Source organism: Oncorhynchus keta, chromosome 21 (genome assembly GCF_023373465.1).
Source record: "Oncorhynchus keta strain PuntledgeMale-10-30-2019 chromosome 21, Oket_V2, whole genome shotgun sequence".
NCBI lineage: Eukaryota > Metazoa > Chordata > Actinopteri > Salmoniformes > Salmonidae > Oncorhynchus > Oncorhynchus keta.
This window is the reverse complement of record NC_068441.1, coordinates 35,719,521-35,743,743: the sequence shown is the minus strand read 5'-3', so window position 1 is coordinate 35,743,743 and position 24,223 is coordinate 35,719,521. Positions and strand designations below refer to the sequence as shown.

Here is a 24,223-nt window from a genome sequence, read left to right as displayed (position 1 = left end):
TGTGTGTGTGATCAGGATGCGCGTGAATGCACACGTCTGTGTGTGTGCAGTTTGTATGTGCGCAATGCACACGTCGGCATGTGCGTGTGTCTGCATGTGCCGTAACGCACATGCTGGCATGTGTGTGTGTCTGCATGCGCCGTAATGCACATGTCTGTGCGGCCTGTAATGTGCCGCAACGCACACGCCCACGTGCGTGTCTTGTACGTGCGCAATGCACACGTCGGGTGTACGTGCGTCGTATGCGCCGCACGCAATACGCTCTACGTGGTGCGGTCTGTACGCCGCGAATGCACATCAGTGCGTGCGCGTCTGTACGGCCGCAATGCACATGTCTTGAGTATGGTGGTTACATGTGCGCACTGCACATTGCTACACGTTGTGCAGGATGCGCCGAACGCACATGTCAGCATGTGTGCAGGTTCAGGACACAATGTGAATGCACATGTCATGCGTGTGTCTGTAATGTCCGTGAATGCACACGTCAGTACGTGCGTGCGTCTGTACGTACGCACGTACACGTCAGCATGTGTGTGGCTCACGCGCAACGCACACGTCAGCGTGTGTGCAACGTTTGCATGCGCCGCGAACGCACTACGTCAAGTACGTGCGCCTGTACGTGCCGCAGAACGCAACACTATATTGTGCGTCTGTATGCGCCGTAACGTACACGTCCATGTGTCTAGAATGTACACGTACACGTCAGCGTGCGTGCGTGTGCCTAGGATGCGCCGCAGAATCGCACACGCCCAGCGTGCGTGAGCCCAGGCTGCGCGAACGCACATCGCCCATACTGTGCAGGTTTGTACGCGCGCAACGCACACGTCCAGCGTGCGTGTGCGTGGTCTAGACACACCGAATGCACACGTCGGCCGCGTGCGTGTCCGGTTCGTGCCGCAACGCACACGTCCCAGCGCGTCGCGTCTGGTACGCGCCGCAGAATCGCAACACGCTCCGTGCGTGCGGCCCAGGCTGCGCGAATCGCACTACGTCCAGCGCGCGTGCGTCTGACGTGCCGTGACGTACGCGCCAGTCGCGTATCGTGCGGCTCCACGCTGCCAACGCAACACGTTCCATGCGTGTGCGTGCGTCGTAGCAAGCGCGCAACGCACACTGTCCTGCGTGCGCATGCGCGTTCAGGATGCGTGCAACGCACACGTCCTGCGTGCGTCGTGTATTGCGCGCGAATGCACACGCTCAGCGTGCGTGCCCTGGTACTGCGCCGCACACGCCCACGTGCGTGCGTCATCGGCTGCGCGCGAACGCAACACTGTCCCGCGTGCGTGCGTGCTGTACGCGCCGCGAACGCACACGTCCGGCACGTCGCGTGCGCTGTACAGTGCCGCGCAACGCAACACGTCGGCTACGCGTGCGTCTGTACGTACGCGCAACGCAACACGTCCAGTGCGTGCGCGTCTGCATGCGCCGCAACGCAACACGTCCGCATGCGTGCATGCGTCAGTACGCGCCGCAACGCAACACGTCCGCGCGTGCGTCTGTATGCGCCGCAACGCAACACGTCCGCATGTGCGCGTCTGTACTGCGCCGCGAATCGCACACGCCCAGCGGTGCGCGCCTCGGTAATGCGCCGCAACGCACACGTCGTCCGCGCATGCGTGCGTGCCCACTGCGCCGCGAACGCACACGTCCTGGTACGTGCGTGCAGCTGCAGCGCGCGAACGCAACACGTCAGGCACGCGTGCGTCTAGTGATGCGCCGCGAACGCACACGTCGGTACGTGCGTGCGTCTGTACATGCCGCAACGCACACGTCCGCGTACGTGCGTCTAGTACGTGCCGCGAATCGCAACACGTCAGCATGTGTGTGCGTCTTGCACGCGCCGCGAACGCAACACGTCGTCACGTGTGCGTGCTATGCGCCGCAACGCAACACGTCAGCGCGTGCGTCTGCATAGCGCCGCAACGCACATCAGCCTGGCTACGCGTGCGCACTAGCGCCGCGAACGCAACACCGTCACGTGTGCGTGTCCAGTACGCGCAACGCACACGTCGTGCGCGTGTGCAGGCCTGCATGCGCACGTGAACGCACACGTCCACGTGCGTGCGTCCAGGCGCCGCAGAACGTGACACCGTCCCATACGCGTGCGGCCCAGGTGCGCGCGAACGCACACGTCTAGCGCGTGCGTGTCATGCGCGCGCAACGCAGACACGCTCCACGTACGCGTTGCCTGCGTGCGCCAGCAATCGCAACACGTCTGGTACGTGCGTCTACACGCAACGCACATGTCCAGTCATGTGTGAGTCAGGCGTACGCAATGCACACGTCAGTGCGTGCCCTATTGCAGGTCTACATGCGCCGCAATCGCACACGTCCACACGTGTGTGCAGGTTCAGTGCTGCGCCGCAACGCACACGTCGCACGTGCGTGCGTTCAGGCTGCCGCAACGCAACACGTCTGCGTGCGTGCATGTGGTGTCATGTGCACAGCGAACGCACATACGCCCAGTGCAGTGTCTAGCATGCGCGCAATGCACACGTCCGGCATGCGTAGTGCATGCGACGCACGATACGCCACGTGTGCGTGTCTGTGTGTGCCTGCACCGTAACACAGCTCCGTGCAGTGCAGGCCCAGGCGCGAACGCACACGTCCGGTATGCGTGTACCAGGCGCCAACGCAACGCTCCACGTGTGCGTACGTGGTCTGCAGTGTGCTTAACGCACACGCTCCGTGCGTGTCTGTGGCTGTGACGCAATGCACATCGTCCGGTCGTGTGCGGTTCTGGTGTGCCGCAACGCAATATCGTCCATGCGTGCGCGCCTGCGTGCGCGCGAACGCACATTGCCCAGGCTGCACCAGTGCGCTGAACGCACACGTCCGGCGTGCGTGCGTGCATGCGCCGCACACACACTGGTGCGGTCCAGTGCGTGCGGCTTCAGTGACGACGCACACCAACGGCATGTGTGCGCTCAGGCTGCGCCGCACGTCACACGCCGGTACGTGCGTTCCAGGCTGCGCTGAATGCAACACGTCCACGTGCGCTGTGCTAGGCTGCGCCAATGCAACACCACGTCTGGTACGTACGTGCGTCTCAGGCTGCGCCAACGCACACGTCCGCGTGCGTGCGGCTGGTAGCGCCGCGACCGCACACGTCACACGTGCGCCTGTACTGCACAGCGCAATACGTCCATACGTGCGTGCGTTAGCACGCCAACGCACACGTCCACGTGCGTGTGTGTCTGCATGCGTGCCGCGAATCGCACATACGTCCACATTGTGTGTGTCTACACGTGCGCGCAATCGCAATAACGTCCGGCCAGGCCGTGCGCGTGCAGCTCAGTGTGCCGCGAACGCACACTGCTCCAGACGTGCGTACTCAGTGCGCCGCGAATCGCACACGTACTGCTCCACGTGTGCGTGCGGCATCAGGTACGCGCAGAATCGCAACACGTCGGTATGCGTGCGCGCTCGCGCCGCGCAACGCAATACGTCCACGTGCGTGCCTCCAGTGCGCCGCATCGCAACACGTCCCATACGTGCGTCTGCATGTGCCGCAACGTACACGTCTGGTACGTGCGTGTGCCTGGTACGTGCCGCAACGCAACACTGTCCGTACGTGCGTGCGCTCTGTGCGCGCGCGAACGCAACACGCTCCACGTGTGGCGTATTGTGCGTGCGCGAATGCACACGTCCGGCACGTGGCCCAGGCTAGGCGCTGAACGCAATACGTCTGCGTACGTGCAGTGTGCCGCGAATGCAATACGTCCACGTGTGCGCGTCTGGTGCGCTGAATGCACATTGCCCAGTACGGCGTGCATGTGCCGCGACCGCACACTGGTCATGTGTGCGGCTCGATGCGCGCAACGTACACGTCCGTACGTGTGCGGCCTGGTACGCGCCGCGAATGCATCTACGTCGCGGTACGTGTCTGTACGCGCCGCGAACGCACACGTCCGGCGTGCGTGTGTACAGGCACTGGCAACGCAATACGTCCCACGTGTGTGCGGGTCTGAGTGCGCCGCGAACGCAACACGCCCACGTGCGTGCGTCTCAGCTGCGCCGCGAACGCACACAACGGCACGTGCGTGCAGCCTCAGCGTGCGCCGCAATACGTCCATTGCGCGTGGCGTCTAGTACGCGCAACGCACACGTCGCGGCACGTGCGCGTGTGCACCGTGCGCCGCATCGCAACGGCACGTGTGCGTGGTCTGAGTGCACGTGCATGTCGGTGCGAGGCTCCAGCGCCGCACCGCACATGCATGTCCGTGCGGGTGCCTACTGTGCGTAACGTACACACGGTATTGGTGTGTGGCTCATAGGTGTGAATGCAATACTGCCCACGTGCGTACGTGCGCAGTCAGCACGTCTGGCACGCAGGTACCCAGGACAGCGTCCTGTGCATGGCCTTGTGCGTGTGTCTACGTGCACGCAACGCACACGTCCACGTGCGTGTGGCACCAGGCTACGCGCAACGCACACGTCCGCGTGTGTGTACTCAAGTGCGTGAACGCACACGTCCCAGTGTGTGTATTCAGGTGCTAGAATGTCAACACAGTCGGCAGGTGCGTGTGGCCTGTACTGTGCCGCAATGCACATGTCGGTGCGTGCATGTGCGCCCAGGCTGCGCGCACCGTACGTGGTCCTGGTACGTGGTGCGTGCGGCTCCAGGCTGCGCCGCAACGCAATACGTCTGCGTGCGCGTCTGCACGGCCGCGAACGCACACGTCGGTGCGTGCGTGCTGTCGTACGCGCCGCAGAACGCAACACGCTCGCACGTGCGTCTGCGGCGCGCCGCGAACGCAACACGTCCATTGCGTGCGTGCTCAGGCGCGCGAACGCAACACCGTCCCACGTGCGTGCGGCCCAGTGCGCCGCGAACGCAACACGTCCTACGTGCGTGTCTGTAGTGCGCCGAACGCAATACGTCCGCGCACGTGCGTCTGTGCGCGCCGAACGCAACACCGTCCACGCGTGCGGCGCTGGTGTCGGCAGCGCGAACGCAACACGTCCACGTGCGTGCGTCATGTGCGCCGCGAATCGCACACGTCCCAGCGTGCGTGCGTGCGGTCAGTGCGCGCAAGAACGCAACACGTCCGGTACGTGTGCAGGCCCAGTGCGGCAGTGAACGCACACACGTCCGACGTGTGCGTGCGTCATGTGCGCCGCGAACGCACACGTCCGGTACGCGTGCGTGCTCCAGGCGCATGAACGCACACGTGCTCCACGTGTGCGCGTGCTCAGGCGCAATCGCAACACCGCTCCACGTGTGTGTGTTCAGTGTGCGCGCAACGTACATGGCGGTACGTGCGGTCTGTGCACTTAACGCACCACGTCCCACGTGCGTGCAAAGGTTCAGTGCGCCGTGAACGCAATTGCGTCCACGTACGTGCGCGTCCAGTGCGCAACGTAATACGTCCACTGCCACCATCGCGCGCAACGCACACTGGTCGTGCACGCGGCACGTGCAACGAACGCGCACGTCCGCGCGTGCAGGCAACCGTAACGCGTCGCGAACGCACACGCCCATACTGCGCGCGCGTACCAGGCACACCAGCATCGCAACACGCCGTCTGGCATGCGTGCGTGCAGTCTGAGGTGCGTCAAGAACGCAACACCGTCCCGGCACGCAGTGCGCGTCCAGTGCGCAACAAGCAACGCAACACCGGTTCCACGTCGCGCGTGTCCAGTGCGCGCGTAATCCAACACCGGTCCACTGTCGAAAGGCATTCATGATGCGCCGCAACGGCAACACGTCCACGTGCGTGTGTACGATGTTGAACGCACACGTCCAGTACGTGTGTGCGGTAACGTACGCAACGCACACGTCCACTGCGGTGTGCGTGCGTCAGGTAGCGCGACACGTCCACGTCAGCATGTGCGTGCAGCCATAATGCACAGAACGCACACGTCCCGCATGGTCTGTATGCATGCGCCGAATGCAACACGTCCGGCATGTGTGCGTGCACGTGCCGCGAATGCACACTGTCCATGAACGTGCAGGTGTCAAGCAGCGCAACGCGTACTGGCCCAGTACGTGCGTACATGCGCGCAACGCACATGGCCTATGTGGCAAGGTACTGTACGCGCCAGTGAATGCACATGTCGGCACGTGCGTGCGTATGCGCGCAACGCACATGTCTGGCACGTGTGCGTGCATGTGCCAGAATGCACACGTCAGCGTGCGTGTGCGGTGCCTGTACTGCGCGCAGAATGTACATGTCGCATGTGTGTGTGTGTATTTTGCGTGTTTCCATGTACCAAAGTCCTCCTCATATCCATCTGATCTCTGTGTTCCTCTCATGTGAGTAGTTTTGGCGGATGCCTAGATACACCACTGTACCGCAGGCATCCATAACCCTTTTATATAAAAACAACTGTCTGAGAAATATGGCTATCTTTTTTCCATAAATCTTTTTAGTGAGAGAGCATGCTGTCATGGAGGAATACATCAGCACTGGGGCCGCTTGCCAAGCCTAAACAAAAATAACATACTGAGGGATAAGTCCTCCCTGAATAGCGGGACTGAGAGAGAGGGAGGAGAGAGAGGGACAGATAGGGAGGAGAGAAAGGGACTGAGAGAGAGGGACAGAAAGAGGGACAGAGAGGGGGTGGATTGAGAGGGGGAAGGAGATTGAGGGACTGAGAAAGGGAGACAGAGGGAGGAGAGAGAGGGAGGCAGAGAGAAAGGAGTGAGAGGGAGAAGAGAGAGGACTGAGGGAGGATAGGATAAAAAGAAAAGGGGCAACGAGAAAGAAAAAGAACGAGAAAGAGAAAAAGAACGAGAAAGAGAAAAAGAACGAGAAAGAGAAAAAGAACGAGAAAAAGAAGGAGAAAGAGAAAAAGAAGGAGAAAGAGAAAAAGAAGGAGAAAGAGAAAAAGAAGGAGAAAGAGAAAAAGAACCTGAAAAAGAAGGAGAAAGAGAAAAAGAAGGAGAAAAAGAAGGAGAAAGAGCGCTGCATGTGAAGTAGAGAAGCAAGATAGAGGGTGCATCATCCATACTTATGAGTTAGGGGGCAACTTTTAGCATGAGGACTGGATGTATGAAGGAATGAGAGAAGAGGGAAGGAGAGAGGGAGGGAATGAGAGAAAAGGAGAAGGAGAGAGGGAGAGAATGAGAGAAAAGGAGAAGGAGAGAGGGAGAGAATGAGAGAAGAGGGAAGGAGAGAGGAAGAGAATGAGAGAAAATGGGAGGAGAGGAGAGAATGAGAGAAAAGGAGAAGGAGAGAGGGAGAGAATGAGTGAAAAGGAGAAGGAGAGAGGGAGAGAATGAGTGAAAAGGAGAAGGAGAGAGGGAGAGAATGAGTGAAAAGGAGAAGGAGAGAGGGAGAGAATGAGTGAAAAGGAGAAGGAGAGAGGGAGAGAATGAGTGAAAAGGAGAAGGAGAGAGGGAGAGAATGAGTGAAAAGGAGAAGGAGAGAGAATGAGTGAAAAGGAGAAGGAGAGAGAATGAGTGAAAATGGGAGGAGAGGGAAAGAATGGGTGAAAAGGAGAAGGAGAGAGGGAGAGAATGAGTGAAAAGGAGAAGGAGAGAGGGAGAGAATGAGTGAAAAGGAGAAGGAGAGAGGGAGAGAATGAGTGAAAAGGAGAAGGAGAGAGGTAGAGAATGAGTGAAAAGGAGAAGGAGAGAGGGAGAGAATGAGAGAAAATGGGAGGAGAGGGAAAGAATGGGTGAAAAGGAGAAGGAGAGAGGGAGAGAATGAGTGAAAAGGAGAAGGAGAGAGGGAGAGAATGAGTGAAAAGGAGAAGGAGAGAGGGAGAGAATGAGTGAAAAGGAGAAGGAGAGAGAGGTAGAGAATGAGAGAAAATGAGAAGGAGAGAGGAGAGAATGAGTGAAAAGGAGAAGGAGAGAGGGAGAGAATGAGTGAAAAGGAGAAGGAGAGAGGTAGAGAATGAGGAAAAGGAGAAGGAGAGAGGGAGAATGAGTGAAAAGGAGAAGGAGAGAGGGAGAGAATGAGTGAAAAGGAGAAGGAGAGAGGTAGAGAATGAGAGAAAAGGAGAAGGAGAGAGGAGAGAATGAGTGAAAAGGAGAAGGAGAGAGGGAAGAATGGGTGAAAAGGAGAAGGAGAGAGGAGAGAATGAGTGAAAAGGAGAAGGAGAGAGGAGAGAATGAGTGAAAAGGAGAAGGAGAGAGGGAGAGAATGAGTGAAAAGGAGAAGGAGAGAGGTAGAGAATGAGAGAAAAGGAGAAGGAGAGAGGAGAGAATGAGTGAAAAGGAGAAGGAGAGAGGGAGAGAATGAGAGAAAAGGAGAAGGAGAGGGGAGAATGAGTGAAAAGGAGAAGGAGAGAGGTAGAGAATGAGAGAAAAGGAGAAGGAGAGAGGGAGAGAATGAGTGAAAATGGGAGGAGAGGGAAAGAATGGATGAAAAGGAGAAGGAGAGAGGGAGAGAATGAGTGAAAAGGAGAAGGAGAGAGGGAGAGAATGAGTGAAAAGGAGAAGGAGAGAGGGAGAGAATGAGTGAAAAGGAGAAGGAGAGGGAGAGAATGAGAGAAAAGGAGAAGGAGAGAGGGAGAGAATGAGTGAAAAGGAGAAGGAGAGAGGGGGAGAATGAGTGAAAATGGGAGGAGAGGGAAAGAATGGGTGAAAAGGAGAAGGAGAGAGGGAGAGAATGAGTGAAAAGGAGAAGGAGAGAGGGAGAGAATGAGTGAAAAGGAGAAGGAGAGAGGGAGAGAATGAGTGAAAAGGAGAAGGAGAGAGGGAGAGAATGAGTGAAAAGGAGAAGGAGAGAGGGAGAGAATGAGAGAAAAGGAGAAGGAGAGAGGGAGAGAATGAGTGAAAAGGAGAAGGAGAGAGGGAGAGAATGAGTGAAAAGGAGAAGGAGAGAGGGAGAGAATGAGTGAAAAGGAGAAGGAGAGGAGAGAATGAGTGAGAGAAGGAGAGAGAATGGAGAGAATGAGTGAAAAGGAGAAGGAGAGAGGGAGAGAATGAGTGAAAAGGAGAAGGAGAGAGGGAGAGAATGAGTGAAAAGGAGAAGGAGAGAGGGGGAGAATGAGTGAAATGGGAGAGAGGGAAGAATGGGTGAAAAGGAGAAGGAGAGAGGGAGAGAATGAGAGAAAAGGAGAAGGAGAGAGGGAGAGAATGAGGAAATGGGAGGAGAGGAAAGAATGGGTGAAAAGGAGAAGGAGAGAGGGGAGAGAATGAGTGAAAAGGAGAAGGAGAGAGGGAGAGAATGAGTGAAAAGGAGAAGGAGAGAGGGAGAGAATGAGGGGAGAAGGAGAGAGGGAGAGAATGAGTGAAAAGGAGAAGAAGAGAGGGAGAGAATGAGAGAAAAAGGAGAAGGAGAGAGGAGAGAATGAGTGAAAAGGAGAAGGAGAGAGGAGAGAATGAGTGAAAAGGAGAAGGAGAGAGGGGGAGAATGGAGGAAAAATGGAGGAGAGGAAAGAATGGGTGAAAGGAGAAGGAGAGAGGAGAGAATGAGTGAAAAGGAAAGAGAGAGGAGAGAATGAGAGAAAAGGAGAAGGAGAGAGGGAGAGAATGGGTGAAAAGGAGAAGGAGAGAGGAGAGAATGAGAGAAAAGGAGAAGAAGAGAGGGAGAGAATGAGTGAAAAGGAGAAGGAGAGAGAATGAGTGAAATGAGAAGGAGAGAGAATGAGTGAAAATGAGAAGGAGAGAGGGAGAGAATGAGTGAAAAGAGAGGAGAGAGAGAGAATGAGTGAAAAGGAGAAGGAGAGAGAGGAGAGAATGAGAGAAAAGAAGGAGAGAGGAGAGAATGAGTGAAAAGGAGAAGGAGAGAGAGAGAGAATGAGTGAAAAGGAGAAGGAGAGAGGGAGAGAATGAGTGAAAAGGAGAAGGAGAGAGGGAGAGAATGAGTGAAAAGGAGAAGGAGAGAGGGGGAGAATGAGTGAAAATGGGAGGAGAGGGAAAGAATGGGTGAAAAGGAGAAGGAGAGAGGGAGAGAATGAGTGAAAAGGAGAAGGAGAGAGGGAGAGAATGAGAGAAAAGGAGAAGGAGAGAGGGAGAGAATGCGTGAAAAGGAGAAGGAGAGAGGGAGAGAATGAGAGAAAATGAGAAGAAGAGAGGGAGAGAATGAGTGAAAAGGAGAAGGAGAGAGAATGAGTGAAAATGAGAAGGAGAGAGGGAGAGAATGAGTGAAAAGGAGAAGGAGAGAGGGAGAGAATGAGTGAAAAGGAGAAGGAGAGAGGGAGAGAATGAGAGAAAAGGAGAAGGAGAGAGGGAGAGAATGAGTGAAAAGAAGGAGAGAGGGAGAGAATGAGAGAAAAGGAGAAGGAGAGAGGGAGAGAATGCGTGAAAGGAGAAGGAGAGAGGAGAGAATGAGAGAAAATGAGAAGAAGAGAGGGAGAGAATGAGTGAAAAGGAGAAGGAGAGAGGGAGAGAATGAGTGAAAAGGAGAAGGAGAGAGAATGAGGAAATGAGAAGGAGAGAGGAGAGAATGGTAAAAAGAGAAGGAGAGGAGAGAGAATGAGTAAAAAAGGAGAAGGAGAGGGAGAGAATGAGAGAGAAGAGAGAGGGAGAGAATGAGTGAAAAGGAGAAGGGGAGAGAATGAGTGAAAAGGAGAAGAAGAGAGGGAGAGAATGAGAGAAAAGGAGAAGGAGAGAGGAGAGAATGAGAGAAAAGGAGAAGGAGAGAGGGAGAGAATGAGTGAAAAGGAGAAGAGAGGGAGAGAAAAAGAGAAGAGAAGAGAACGAGAAAAATGAAATTTTTAGAGAGGGAGAGAACGAGAAAAAGGAGAGGAGAGAGGGAGAGAATGAGTGAAAAGGAGAAGGAGAGAGGGAGAGAATGAGAGAAAAGGAGAAGGAGAGAGGGAGAGAATGAGTGAAAAGGAGAAGGAGAGAGGGAGAGAATGAGTGAAAAGGAGAAGGAGAGAGGGAGAGAATGGGTGAAAAGGAGAAGGAGAGAGAGAGAATGAGTGAAAAGAGAAGAAGAGAGGGAGAGAATGAGTGAAAAAGGAGAAGGAGAGAGGGAGAGAAAAAAAGGAGAAGAGAGAGAGAATGAGAGAAAAGGAGAAGGAGAGAGGGAGAGAATGGGTGAAAAGGAGAAGGAGAGAGGGAGAGAATGAGTGAAAAGGAGAAGAAGAGAGGGAGAGAATGAGAGAAAAGGAGAAGGAGAGAGGGAGAGAATGAGTGAAAAGGAGAAGGAGAGAGGGAGAGAATGAGTGAAAAGGAGAAGGAGAGAGAATGAGTGAAAAGGAGAAGGAGAGAGGGGGAGAATGAGTGAAAAGGAGAAGGAGAGAGGGAGAGAATGAGTGAAAAGGAGAAGGAGAGAGAATGAGTGAAAATGAGGAGAGAGGGAGAGAATGAGAGAAAAGGAGAAGGAGAGAGGGAGAGAATGGGTGAAAAGGAGAAGGAGAGAGAATGAGTGAAAATGAGAAGGAGAGAGGGAGAGAATGAGAGAAAAGAAGAAGGAGAGAGGGAGAGAATGGGTGAAAAGGAGAAGGAGAGAGGAAGAGAATGGGTGAAAAGGAGAAGGAGAGAGGGAGAGAATGAGTGAAAAGGAGAAGAAGAGAGGGAGAGAATGAGAGAAAAGGAGAAGGAGAGAGGGAGAGAATGGGTGAAAAGGAGAAGGAGAGAGGAAGAGAATGGGTGAAAAGGAGAAGGAGAGAGGGAGAGAATGGGTGAAAAGGAGAAGGAGAGAGGAAGAGAATGGGTGAAAAGGAGAAGGAGAGAGGGAGAGAATGAGTGAAAAGGAGAAGAAGAGAGGGAGAGAATGAGAGAAAAGGAGAAGGAGAGAGGGAGAGAATGAGTGAAAAGGAGAAGGAGAGAGGGAGAGAATGAGTGAAAAGGAGAAGGAGAGAGAATGAGTGAAAAGGAGAAGGAGAGAGGGGGAGAATGAGTGAAAAGGAGAAGGAGAGAGAATGAGTGAAAAGGAGAAGGAGAGAGGGAGAGAATGAGTGAAAAGGAGAAGGAGAGGGGAGAGAATGAGTGAAAAGGAGAAGGAGGAGAGAGAATGAGTGAAAAGGAGAAGGAGAGAGGAGAGAATGAGTGAAAAAGGAGAAGGAGAGAGGGGAGAGAATGAGTGAAAAGGAGAAGGAGAGAGGGAGAGAATGAGTGAAAAGGAGAAGGGAGAGGGAGAGAATGAGGAAAAGGAGAAGGAGAGAGGGGGAGAATGAGAAAAGGAGAAGGAGAGAGAATGAGTGAAAAGGAGAAGGAGAGAGGGAGAGAATGAGAGAAAAGGAGAAGGAGAGAGGAGAGAATGAGAGAAAAGGGAAGGAGAGAGGAGAGAATGAGTGAAAAGGAGAAGGAGAGAGGAGAGAATGAGTGAAAAGGAGAAGGAGAGAGGGAGAGAATGAGTGAAAAGTAGAAGGAGAGAGGGAGAGAATGAGTGAAAAGAGAAGGAGAGAGAATGAGTGAAAAGGAGAAGGAGAGAGGGAGAGAATGGGGTGAAAAGGAGAAAGAGGGGAGAGTAGAGAAAAGGAGAAGGAGAGAGAATGAGAGAAAAGGAGAAGAAGAGAGGAGAGAATGAGAGAAAAGGAGAAGGAGAGAGGGAGAGAATGAGAGAAAAGGAGAAGGAGAGAGGGAGAGAATGAGAGAAAAGGAGAAGGAGAGAGAAGAGAAAAGGAGAAGGAGAGAGGGAGAGAATGAGAGAAAAGAAGAGAGAGGAGAGAATGAGAAAAGAGAATGAGAGAAATGAGTGAAAAGGAGAAGGAGAGAGAATGAGTGAAAAGGAGAAGAAGAGAGGAGAGAATGAGAGAAAAGGAGAAGGAGAGAGGGAGAGAATGAGTGAAAAGGAGAAGGAGAGAGGGAGAGAATGAGGAAAAGGAGAAGGAGAGAGAGAATGAGAGAAAAGGAGAAGGAGAGAGAATGAGTGAAAAGGAGAAGGAGAGAGGGAGAGAATGAGTGAAAAGGAGAAGGAGAGAATGAGTGAAAAGGAGAAGGAGAGAGGAGAGAATGGTGAAAAGGAGAAGGAGAGGGGTGAGAATGAGTGAAGGAGAAGAAGAGAGGGAGAGAATGAGAGAAAAGGAGAAGGAGAGAGGGAGAGAATGAGTGAAAAGGAGAAGGAAGAGGGAGAGAATGGAAAAGGAGAAGGAGAGAGGGGTGAGAATGAGTGAAAAGGAGAAGGAGAGAATGAGGAAAAGGAGAAGAAGAGAGGGAAGAATGAGAGAAAAGGAGAAGGAGAGAGGAGAGAATGAGTGAAAATGAGAAGGAGAGAGAATGAGAAAAGGAGAAGAAGAGAGGGGAGAGAACTGAGAAAAGAGAAGGAAGAGGAGAATGAGTGAAAAGGAAAAGGAGAGAGGAGAGAATGAGTGGAAAAGGAGAAGGAGAGAGAATGAGTGAAAAGGAGAAGGAGAGAGGGAGAGAATGGGTGAAAAGGAGAAGGAGAGAGGGAGAGAATGAGTGAAAAGGAGAAGGAGAGAGAAATGAGTGAAAAGGAGAAGAAGAGAGGGAGAGAATGAGAGAAAAGGAGAAGGAGAGAGGGAGAGAATGAGTGAAAAGGAGAAGGAGAGAGAATGAGTGAAAAGGAGAAGAAGAGAGGGAGAGAATGAGAGAAAAGGAGAAGGAGAGAGGGAGAGAATGAGTGAAAAGGAGAAGGAGAGAGGGAGAGAATGAGTGAAAAGGAGAAGGAGAGAGAATGAGTGAAAAGGAGAAGGAGAGAGAATGAGTGAAAAGGAGAAGGAGAGAGGGAGAGAATGAGTGAAAAGGAGAAGGAGAGAGAATGAGTGAAAAGGAGAAGAAGAGAGGGAGAGAATGAGAGAAAAGGAGAAGGAGAGAGGGAGAGAATGAGTGAAAAGGAGAAGGAGAGAGGGAGAGAATGAGTGAAAAGTAGAAGGAGAGAGGGAGAGAATGAGAGAAAAGGAGAAGGAGAGAGAATGAGTGAAAAGGAGAAGGAGAGAGGGAGAGAATGAGTGAAAAGGAGAAGGAGAGAGAATGAGTGAAAAGGAGAAGGAGAGAGGGAGAGAATGGTGAAAAGGAGAAGGAGAGAGGGTGAGAATGAGTGAAAAGGAGAAGAAGAGAGGGAGAGAATGAGAGAAAAGGAGAAGGAGAGAGGGAGAGAATGAGTGAAAAGGAGAAGGAGAGAGGGAGAGAATGGGTGAAAAGGAGAAGGAGAGAGGGTGAGAATGAGTGAAAAGGAGAAGGAGAGAATGAGTGAAAAGGAGAAGAAGAGAGGGAGAGAATGAGAGAAAAGGAGAAGGAGAGAGGGAGAGAATGAGTGAAAAGGAGAAGGAGAGAGGGAGAGAATGAGTGAAAAGTAGAAGGAGAGAGGGAGAGAATGAGTGAAAAGGAGAAGGAGAGAGAATGAGTGAAAAGGAGAAGGAGAGAGGGAGAGAATGAGTGAAAAGGAGAAGGAGAGAGGGAGAGAATGAGTGAAAAGGAGAAGAAGAGAGGGAGAGAATGAGAGAAAAGGAGAAGGAGAGAGGGAGAGAATGAGTGAAAAGGAGAAGGAGAGAGGGAGAGAATGAGTGAAAAGTAGAAGGAGAGAGGGAGAGAATGAGTGAAAAGGAGAAGGAGAGAGAATGAGTGAAAAGGAGAAGGAGAGAGGGAGAGAATGGGTGAAAAGGAGAAGGAGAGAGGGTGAGTATGAGTGAAAAGGAGAAGGAGAGAGAATGAGTGAAAAGGAGAAGAAGAGAGGGAGAGAATGAGAGAAAAGGAGAAGGAGAGAGGGAGAGAATGAGTGAAAAGGAGAAGGAGAGAGGGAGAGAATGAGTGAAAAGTAGAAGGAGAGAGGGAGAGAATGAGAGAAAAGGAGAAGGAGAGAGGGAGAGAATGAGTGAAAAGGAGAAGGAGAGAGAATGAGTGAAAAGGAGAAGGAGAGAGGGAGAGAATGGGTGAAAAGGAGAAGGAGAGAGGGTGAGAATGAGTGAAAAGGAGAAGAAGAGAGGGAGAGAATGAGAGAAAAGGAGAAGGAGAGAGGGAGAGAATGGAGTGAAAAGGAGAAGAAGAGAGGGAGAGAATGGGTGAAAAGGAGAAGAGAGGGGGAGAGAATGAGTGAAAAGGAGAAGGAGAGAATGAGTGAAAAGGAGAAGAAGAGAGGGAGAGAATGAGAGAAAAGGAGAAGGAGAGAGGGGAGAATGAGTGAAAAGGAGAAGGAGAGAGGGAGAGAATGAGTGAAAAGGAGAAGGAGAGAGAATGAGTGAAAAGGAGAAGGAGAGAGGGAGAGAATGAGTGAAAAGGAGAAGGAGAGAGGGAGAGAATGAGTGAAAAGGAGAAGGACAGAGGGAGAGAATGAGTGAAAAGGAGAAGGAGAGAGGGAGAGAATGAGAGAAAAGGAGGAGAGAGGGAGAGAATGAGTGAAAAGGAGAAGGAGAGAGAGAGAATGAGAGAAAATGAGAAGGAGAGAGGGAGAGAATGAGTGAAAAGGAGAACGAGAGAGGGAGAGAATGAGTGAAAAGGAGGAGAGAGAGAGAATGAGAGAAGATGGGAGGAGAAGGAGAGAAATGGGGAAGGAGGGAGAGAATGAGAGAAAATGGTAGAAGAGGGAGAGAAAATGGGAGAAGAGAGGGAGAGTATGAGTGAAAAGGGGAAGGAGAGAGGGAGAGAATGAGAGAAAATGGGAGAAGAGAGGGAGAGTATGAGTGAAAAGGGGAAGGAGAGAGGCAGAGAATGAGAGAAAAGGGGAAGGAGAGAGGGAGAGAATGAGAGAAGAGGGAAGGAGAGAGGAAGAGAATGAGAGAAAAGCAGAAGGAGAGAGGGAGAGAATGAGAGAAAAAGGAAAGAGAGGGAGAGAATGAGAGAAAAAGGAAAGAGAGGGAGAGAAAATGGGAGAAGGCGAGAGGGTGAGAATGAGAGAAAAAGAGAAGGAGAGAGGGAGAGAATGAGAGAAAAGGGGAAGGAGAGAGGGAGAGAATGAGAGAAAAAGGAAAGAGAGGGAGAGAAAATGGGAGAAGGCGAGAGGGTGAGAATGAGAGAAAAAGAGAAGGAGAGAGTGAGAGAATGAGTGAAAAGGGGAAGGAGAGAGGCAGAGAATGAGAGAAAAGGGGAAGGAGAGAGGGAGAGAATGAGAGAAGAGGGAAGGAGAGAGGAAGAGAATGAGAGAAAATGAGAAGGAGAGAGAATGAGTGAAAAGGAGAAGGAGAGAGGGAGAGAATGAGTGAAAAGGAGAAGAAGAGGGAGAGAATGAGAGAAAAGGAGGAGAGAGGGAGAGAATGAGAGAAAATGGGAAGGAGAGAGGGAGAGAATGAGAGAAAAAGGAAAGAGAGGGAGAGAATGAGTGAAAAGGAGAAGGAGAGAGAATGAGTGAAAAGGAGAAGGAGAGAGGGAGAGAATGAGTGAAAAGGAGAAGGAGAGAGGGAGAGAATGAGTGAAAAGGAGAAGGAGAGAGGGAGAGAATGAGTGAAAAGGAGAAGGAGAGAGGGAGAGAATGAGAGAAAAGGAGAAGGAGAGAGAATGAGTGAAAAGGAGAAGGAGAGAGGGAGAGAATGAGTGAAAAGGAGAAGAAGAGGGAGAGAATGAGAGAAAAGGAGGAGAGAGGGAGAGAATGAGAAAAGGAGAAGGAGAGAGAATGAGTGAAAAGGAGAAGGAGAGAGGGGAGAGAATGAGAGAAAAGGGGAAGGAGAGAGGGAGAGAATGAGAGAAGAGGGAAGGAGAGAGGAAGAGAACCTGAGAAAATGAGAAGGAGAGAGAATGAGTGAAAAGGAGAAGGAGAGAGGAGAATGAGTGAAAAGGAGAAGGAGAGAGGGAGAGAATGAGTGAAAAGGAGAAGGAGAGAGGGAGAGAATGAGAGAAAAGGAGAAGGAGAGAGAATGAGTGAAAAGGAGAAGGAGAGAGGGAGAGAATGAGTGAAAAGGAGAAGAAGAGGGAGAGAATGAGAGAAAAGGAGGAGAGAGGGAGAGAATGAGAGAAAATGGGAAGGAGAGAGGGAGAGAATGAGAGAAAAAGGAAAGAGAGGGAGAGAATGAGAGAAAAAGGAAAGAGATGGAGAGAAAATGGGAGAAGGCGAGAGGGTGAGAATGAGAGAAAAAGAGAAGGAGAGAGGGAGAGAATGAGAGAAAAGGGGAAGGAGAGAGGGAGAGAATGAGAGAAAAAGGAAAGAGTGGGAGAGAAAATGGGAGAAGGCGAGAGGGTGAGAATGAGAGAAAAGGAGAAGGAGAGAGGGAGAGAATGAGTGAAAAGGAGAAGGAGAGAGGGAGAGAATGAGTGAAAAGGAGAAGGAGAGAGAATGAGTGAAAAGGAGAAGGAGAGAGGGAGAGAATGAGTGAAAAGGAGAAGGAGAGAGGGAGAGAATGAGAGAAAAGGAGAAGGAGAGAGGGAGAGAATGAGTGAAAAGGAGAAGGAGAGAGGGAGAGAATGAGTGAAAAGTAGAAGGAGAGGGGAGAGAATGAGTGAAAAGGAGAAGGAGAGAGAATGAGTGAAAAGGAGAAGGAGAGAGGGAGAGTATGAGTGAAAAGGGGAAGGAGAGAGAATGAGTGAAAAGGAGAAGGAGAGAGGGGGAGAATGAGTGAAAATGAGAAGAAGAGAGAATGAGTGAAAAGGAGAAGGAGAGAGGGGGAGAATGAGTGAAAATGAGAAGGAGAGAGGTAGAGAATGAGAGAAAAGGAGAAGGAGAGAGGGAGAGAATGAGAGAAAATGAGAAGGAGAGAGGGAGAGAATGAGAGAAGAGGGAAGGAGAGAGGAAGGGAATGAGAGAAAATGGGAGGAGAGAGGTAGAGAATGAGAGAAAATGGGAGGAGAGAGGTAGAGAATGAGAGAAAAGGAGAAGGAGAGAGAATGAGTGAACGGGAGAAGGAGAGACGGAGAATGAGTGAAAATGAGAAGGAGAGAGAATGAGTGAAAAGGAGAAGGAGAGAGGGAGAGAATGAGAGAAAAGGGGAAGGAGAGAGGGAGAGAATGAGAGAAAAGGGGAAGGAGAGAGGGAGAGAATGAGAGAAAAGGGGAAGGAGAGAGGGAGAGAATGAGTGAAAAGGAGAAGGAGAGAGAATGAGTGAAAAGGAGAAGGAGAGAGGGAGAGAATGAGAGAAAAGGGGAAGGAGAGAGAATGAGTGAAAAGGAGAAGGAGAGAGGGAGAGAATGAGTGAAAATGAGAAGGAGAGAGGCAGAGAATGAGAGAAAATGGGTGGAGAGAGGTAGAGAATGAGAGAAAAGGAGAAGGAGAGAGGGAGAGAATGAGAGAAAATGAGAAGGAGAGAGGGAGAGAATGAGAGAAGAGGGAAGGAGAGAGGAAGGGAATGAGAGAAAATGGGAGGAGAGAGGTAGAGAATGAGAGAAAATGGGAGGAGAGAGGTAGAGAATGAGAGAAAAGGAGAAGGAGAGAGGGAGAGAATGAGAGAAAATGAGAAGGAGAGAGGGAGAGAATGAGAGAAGAGGGAAGGAGAGAGGAAGGGAATGAGAGAACATGGGAGGAGAGAGGTAGAGAATGAGAGAAAATGGGAGGAGAGGGAGAGAATGAGTGAAAAGGAGAAGGAGAGAGAATGAGTGAACGGGAGAAGGAGAGACGGAGAATGAGTGAAAATGAGAAGGAGAGAGGGAGAGAATGAGTGAAAAGGAGAAGAAGAGAGGGAGAGAATGAGAGAAAAGGAGAAGGAGAGAGAATGAGTGAAAAGGAGAAGGAGAGAGGGAGAGAATGAGAGAAAATTGGAGGAGAGGGAGAGAATGGGTGAAAAGGAGAAGGAGAGAGGGAGAAATGAGTGAAAATGACAATTAAGAGAATGATGAAAAACAAAAGAGAGAGAGAATGATTGAAACTATTTTTGGATTAAATGAGATTTAGAAAAATGAGAGAAAAGGAGAAGGAGAGAGGATGAATGAAAAGGAGAAGAAGAGAGGGAGAGAATGAGAGAAAAGGAGAAGGAGAGAGAATGAGTGAAAAGGAGAAGAAGAGAGGAGAATGAGAAAAGGAGAAGAAGAGAGAAAGAACGATGAAAAGGAGATGGAGAGAGAGAATGAATGAAAAGCAGAAGGAGAGAGGGAGAGAATGAGTGAAAAGGAGAAGGAGAGAAAATGAGGAAAAGGAGAAGGAGAGAGGAGAATGGTGAAAAGGAGAAGGAGAGAGGGAGAATGAGTGAAAAGGAGAAGAAGAGAGGAGAGAATGAGAGAAAAGGAGAAGAAGAGAGGGAGAGAATGAGTGAAAAGGAGAAGGAGAGGGAGAATGGTGAAAAGGAGAAGGAGAGAAGATAATATATGATGAAAAAGGAAGAGAGAGAAAATGAGTGAAAAGGAGAATGAGAGAGAATGAGTGAAAAGGAGAAGAAGAGAGGGAGAGAATGAGAGAAAAGGAGAAGGAGAGAGGGAGAGAAAATGAGTGAAAAGGAGAAGGAGAGAGGGAGAATGAGTGAAAAGTAGAAGGAGAGAGGAGAGAATGAGGAAAAGGAGAAGGAGAGGAGAGAATGATGAAAAGGGGAATGAGAGAGGAGAGAAATTCCAAAGGAGAAGGAGAGAGGCAGAGAATGAGGAAAAGGAGAAGAAGAGAGGGAGAGAATGAGAGAAAAGGGGAAGGAGAGAGGAGAGAATGAGAGAAAAGGAGAGAGGAGGAGAGAATGAAAAAGGAGAAGGAGAGAGGGTGAGAAATGAGAGAAAAGGAGAAGGAGAGGAGAATGAGTGAAGGAGAAGAAGAGAGGGAGAAATGAGTGAAAGCAAAATGATAATGAGGAGAGAGAACGAGTGAAAAGGAAATGAGAGAGGGAGAGAACGAGAGAAAAGCTAGAATGGAGAGAGAGAAATGAGTGAAAAGGAGAGAGGGAGAGAATGAGTGAAAAGGAGAAGGAGAGAGGGAGAGAATGATAAAAAGGAGAATGAGAGAGGAGAGAACGAGAGAAAAGGAGGAGAGAATGAGTGAAGGAGAAGGAAAGAGAGAACGAGAGAAAAATGAGAAGGAGAGAGGGAGAGAATGAGTGAAAAGGAGAAGGAGAGAGGGAGAGAATGAGTGAAAAGGAGAAGAGAGAGAGAGAATGAGAGAAGATGGAAGGAGAAGGAGAGAATGGGGAAATGAAGGAGAGAATGAGAGAAAATGAGAAGGAGGGAGAGAAAATGAAAAGATATTTTTAGAGAATGAGGAAAAGGGGAAGGAGAGAGGAGAGAATGAGAGAAAATATTTTTAGAGGGAGAGAAATGAGAAGGATGAAGGAGAGAGGCAGAGAATGAGAGAAAAGGGAAGGAGATATTTTTAGAGAATGAGAGAAAGAGGGAAGGAGAGAGGAAGAGAATGAGAGAAAAGGGAAGGAGAGAGGGAGAGAATGAGAGAAAAGGAAAGAGAGGGAGAGAATGAGAGAAAAAGGAAAGAGGGAGAGAAAAGGAGAGGAGAGAGGGAGAGAATGAGAGAAAAGAGAAGAGAGAGGAGAGAAATGAGAGAAAAGGGGAATGAGAGAGGGAGAGAATGAGAGAAAATGAAAGAGAGGGAGAGAATGAGAGAAAATGGGAAGAGAGAGAATGAGTAAAAGGTAATGAGAGATAAAGCAGAGAATGAGAGAAAAGGAGAAGGAGAGAGGAGAGAATGAGAGAAAAGGAGAAGGAGAGAGAAGAATGAGTGAAAAGGAGAAGGAGAGGAGAGAGATGAGAGAAAAGGAGAAGAGAGGCAGAGAAACGAGTGAAAAGAGAGAAGGAGAGAAACGAGTGAAAAGGAGAAGGAGAGAGGAGAGAATGAGAAAAGGAGAAGGAGAGAGGGAGAGAATGAGAGAAAAGGAGAAGAAGAGAGAGAGAATGAGAGAAAAGGAGAAAGCAGAGAGAGTCTGAGAAAAGGGGAAGGAGAGAGGGAGAGAATGAGAGAAAAGGAGAAGAAGAGAGGAAGAATGAGAGAAATGGAGGAGAGAGGGAGAGAATGAGTAAAAGGAGAAGGAGAGAGAATGAGTGAAAAGGAGAAGAAGAGAGGCAGAGAATGAGGAAAAGGAGAAGGAGAGAGAATGAGTGAGTAGGAGAAGAAGAGAGGAGAGAATGAGTGAAAAGGAGAAGGAGAGAGGAGAGAATGAGTGAAAAGGAGAAGGAGAGAGAACGAGAAAGTGAAAAGGAGAAGGAGAGAGGGAGAGAACTGAGAGAAAAGGAGAAGAAGAGGGAGAGAATGAGAGAAAAGGAGGAGAAGAGGGAGAGAATGAGAGAAAATGGAAGGAGAGAGAGAATGAGAAAAAGAGAAGAGAGGGAGAGAGAATGAGAGAAAAAGGAAAGAGAGGGAGAGAATGAGAGAAAAGGAAAGAGAGGGAGAGAATGAGAGAAAAATAAAGAGATGGGAGAAAATGGAGAAAAGGAGAAGGAGAGAAATGAGAGAAAAAGAGAAGGAAGAGAGGAGAGAATGAGAGAAAAGGGGAAGGAGAGAGGAGAGAACGAGAGAAAAGGAAAGAGTGGGAGGAAAATGATAGAAAAGGAGATAAGGAGAATGAGAGAAAAGGAGAAGGAGAGGAGAGAATGAGTGAAAAGGAGAAGAGAGGGGAGAGAATGAGTGAAAAGGAGAAGGAGAGAGAATGAGGAAAGTGCTGAGAAGGAGAGAGGAGAGAATGAGTGAAAAGGAGAAGGAGAAAGGAGAACGACAGTAATGAGAGGAATGAGTGAAATAGAGGAGGAGAAGGAGAAAGAGAATGAGTGAAAAGGAGAAGAAGAGAGGGAGAGAATGAGGAAAAGGAGAAGAAGAGAGAATGAGGAAAAGGAGAAGAAGAGAGAGGAGAGAATGAGTGAAAAGGAGAAGGAGAGAGAATGAGTGAAAAGGAGAAGGAGAGAGAATGAGAAAAGAGAAGGAAGAGAGGGAGAGAAAATGAGAGAAGGAGAAGGAGAGAGGGAGAGAATGAGAGAAAGGAGAGAGGGAGAGAATAGAGAAAGGAGAATGAAAATGAGAAGGTGAGAGGGTGAGGAATGAGGAGAAGAAGAGAGGGAGAGAATGAGAGAAAAGGGAAGGAGAGGAAGAGAATGAGGAGAAAATAGTTAGGAGAGAGGGAGAGAATGAGAGAAAAGGAGAAGGAGAGAGGTGAGAGAATGAGAGAAATGGGAAGGAGAGAGAATGAGTGAAAAGGAGAAGGAGAGAGAGAACGGATGAAAGGAGAAGAAGAGAGGGAGAGAGAATGAGGAAAAGGAAGGAGAGAGAATGAGTGAAAAGGAGAAGGAGAGAGGGAGAGAATGAGAGAAAAGGAGAAGGAGAGAGGGAGAAAATGAGTGAAAAGGAGAAGGAGAGAGGGAGAATGAGAGAAAAGGAGAAGGAGAGAGGAGAGAATGAGAGAAAAGGAGAAGGAGAGAGGTAGAGAATGAGTGAAAAGGAAAGAGAGGAGAGAATGAGAAATGGAGAAGAAGAGAGGGTGAGAATGAGAGAAAAGAGAAGGAGAGAGGGAGAGAATGAGAACGAAGGGAATGAGAGAGGAGAGAATGAGAGAAAGGAAGGAGAGAGGGAGAGAATGAGAGAAAAACTGGGAGGAGAGACGGAGAGAATGAGTGAAAAGGAGAATGAGAGAGAGAATGAGTGAAAAGGAGAAGAAGAGAGAATGAGAAAAAGGAGAAGGAGAGAGGAGAGAAATGAGAGAAAAGGAGAAGGAGAGAGAATGAGGAAAAGGAGAAGGAGAGAGAATGAGTGAAAGGAGAAGAAGAGAGAACGAGTGAAAAGGAGAAGGAATGAGGGAGAATGAGAGAAAAGGAGAAGGAGAGAGGGAGAATGAGAGAAAAAGGAAAGAGAGGGAGAGAAAATGGAGAAGGCGAGAGGGTGAGAATGAGAGAAAAAGAGAAGGAGAGAGGGAGAGAATGAGTGAAAATGAGAAGGAGAGAGGAGAGAATGAGTGAAAAGGAGAAGGAGAGGGGAGAAAATGAGAGAAAAGGAGAAAAGAGAATGAGTGAGAGGGAGAGAAGGAGAGAGGAGAAAATGAGTGAAACGATATAGAAGAGAGGGGAGAGAAATAAGAGAGGGAGAAAACGGGATAATGAGAGAGGAGAAACGAGAGAAAAGAGAAGGAGAGATGAGAGAATGAGAGAAAAGGGAAGAGAGAGGGAGAAATGAGAGAAAAGGGGAAGGAGAGAGGGGAGAGAATGAGAGAAAATGGGAGAAGGTGAGAGGGTGAGAATGAGAGAAGAAGAGAAGGAGAGAGGGAGAGAATGAGAGAAGAGGGAAGGAGAGAGGAAGAGAATGAGTGAAAAGGAGAAGGAGAGAGGTAGAGAATGAGAGAAAATGGGAGGAGAGACGGAGAGAATGAGAGAAAATGGGAAGGAGAGAGAATGAGTGAAAAGGAGAAGGAGAGAGAATGAGTGAAAAGGAGAAGAAGAGAGGGAGAGAATGAGTGAAAAGGAGAAGGAGAGAGAATGAGTGAAAAGGAGAAGGAGAGAGAATGAGGAAAAGGAGAAGGAGAGAGGGAGAGAATGAGAGAAAAGGAGAAGGAGAGAGGGAGAAAATGAGGAGAAGGAGAAGGAGAGAATGAGAGAAAAGGAGAAGGAGAGAGAGAGAAAGAGAAAAAGAGAGGGAGAGAATGAGAGAAAAAGGAAAGAGAGGGAGAGAAAATGGGAGAAGGCGAGAGGGTGAGAATGAGAGAAAAAGAGAAGGAGAGAGTGAGAGAATGAGTGAAAAGGGGAAGGAGAGAGGGAGAGAATGAGAGAAAAGGGGAAGGAGAGAGGTAGAGAATGAGAGAAAATGGGAGGAGAGACGGAGAGAATGAGTGAAAAGGAGAAGGAGAGAGAATGAGTGAAAAGGAGAAGAAGAGAGAATGAGTGAAAAGGAGAAGGAGAGAGGGAGAGAATGAGAGAAAAGGAGAAGGAGAGAGGTAGAGAATGAGAGAAAATGGGAGGAGAGACGGAGAGAATGAGTGAAAAGGAGAAGGAGAGAGAATGAGTGAAAAGGAGAAGGAGAGAGAATGAGTGAAAAGGAGAAGAAGAGAGAATGAGTGAAAAGGAGAAGGAGAGAGGGATTTAATGAGAGAAAAGGAGAAGGAGAGAGGGAGAGAATGAGAGAAAAAGGAAAGAGAGGGAGAGAAAATGGGAGAAGGCGAGAGGGTGAGAATGAGAGAAAAAGAGAAGGAGAGAGGGAGAGAATGAGTGAAAAGGAGAAGGAGAGAGGGAGAGAATGAGTGAAAAGGAGAAGGAGAGAGAATGAGAGAAAAGGAGAAGGAGAGAGGGAGAGAATGAGTGAAAAGGAGAAGGAGAGAGGGATTTTAATGAGAGAAAAGGAGAAGGAGAGAGGGAGAGAATGAGAGAAAAAGGAAAGAGAGGGAGAGAAAATGGGAGAAGGCGAGAGGGTGAGAATGAGAGAAAAAGAGAAGGAGAGAGGGAGAGAATGAGTGAAAAGGAGAAGGAGAGAGGGAGAGAATGAGTGAAAAGGAGAAGGAGAGAGAATGAGTGAAAAGGAGAAGGAGAGAGGGAGAGAATGAGTGAAAAGGAGAAGGAGAGAGGGAGAGAATGAGAGAAAAGGAGAAGGAGAGAGGGAGAGAATGAGTGAAAAGGAGAAGGAGAGAGAATGAGTGAAAAGGAGAAGGGAGAGGGGGAGAATGA

The 24,223-nt window shown here is 49.8% G+C and overlaps 1 protein-coding gene and 1 long non-coding RNA gene across 8 annotated transcripts in view; one reads left to right on the top strand and one right to left on the bottom strand.

The window, feature by feature from the left end:
• Positions 1-10,133, top strand: part of LOC127910348 (uncharacterized) — a 14,753-nt gene extending 4,620 nt beyond the window's left edge. The window contains exons 2-3 of one of the 2 annotated variants that reach the window (XR_008074485.1): positions 7,243-7,554; positions 9,755-10,133. This is a non-coding gene — a long non-coding RNA (uncharacterized LOC127910348). Of the gene's footprint in view, positions 1-7,242; positions 7,555-8,432; positions 8,801-9,754 lie in introns of those variants that run through there. The other variant, XR_008074486.1, reaches the window with a different exon arrangement.
• LOC118400501 (plasma membrane calcium-transporting ATPase 1-like) overlaps positions 1-24,223 on the bottom strand; it is a 239,659-nt gene that overhangs the window by 29,752 nt on the left and 185,684 nt on the right. The window lies entirely within an intron of this gene.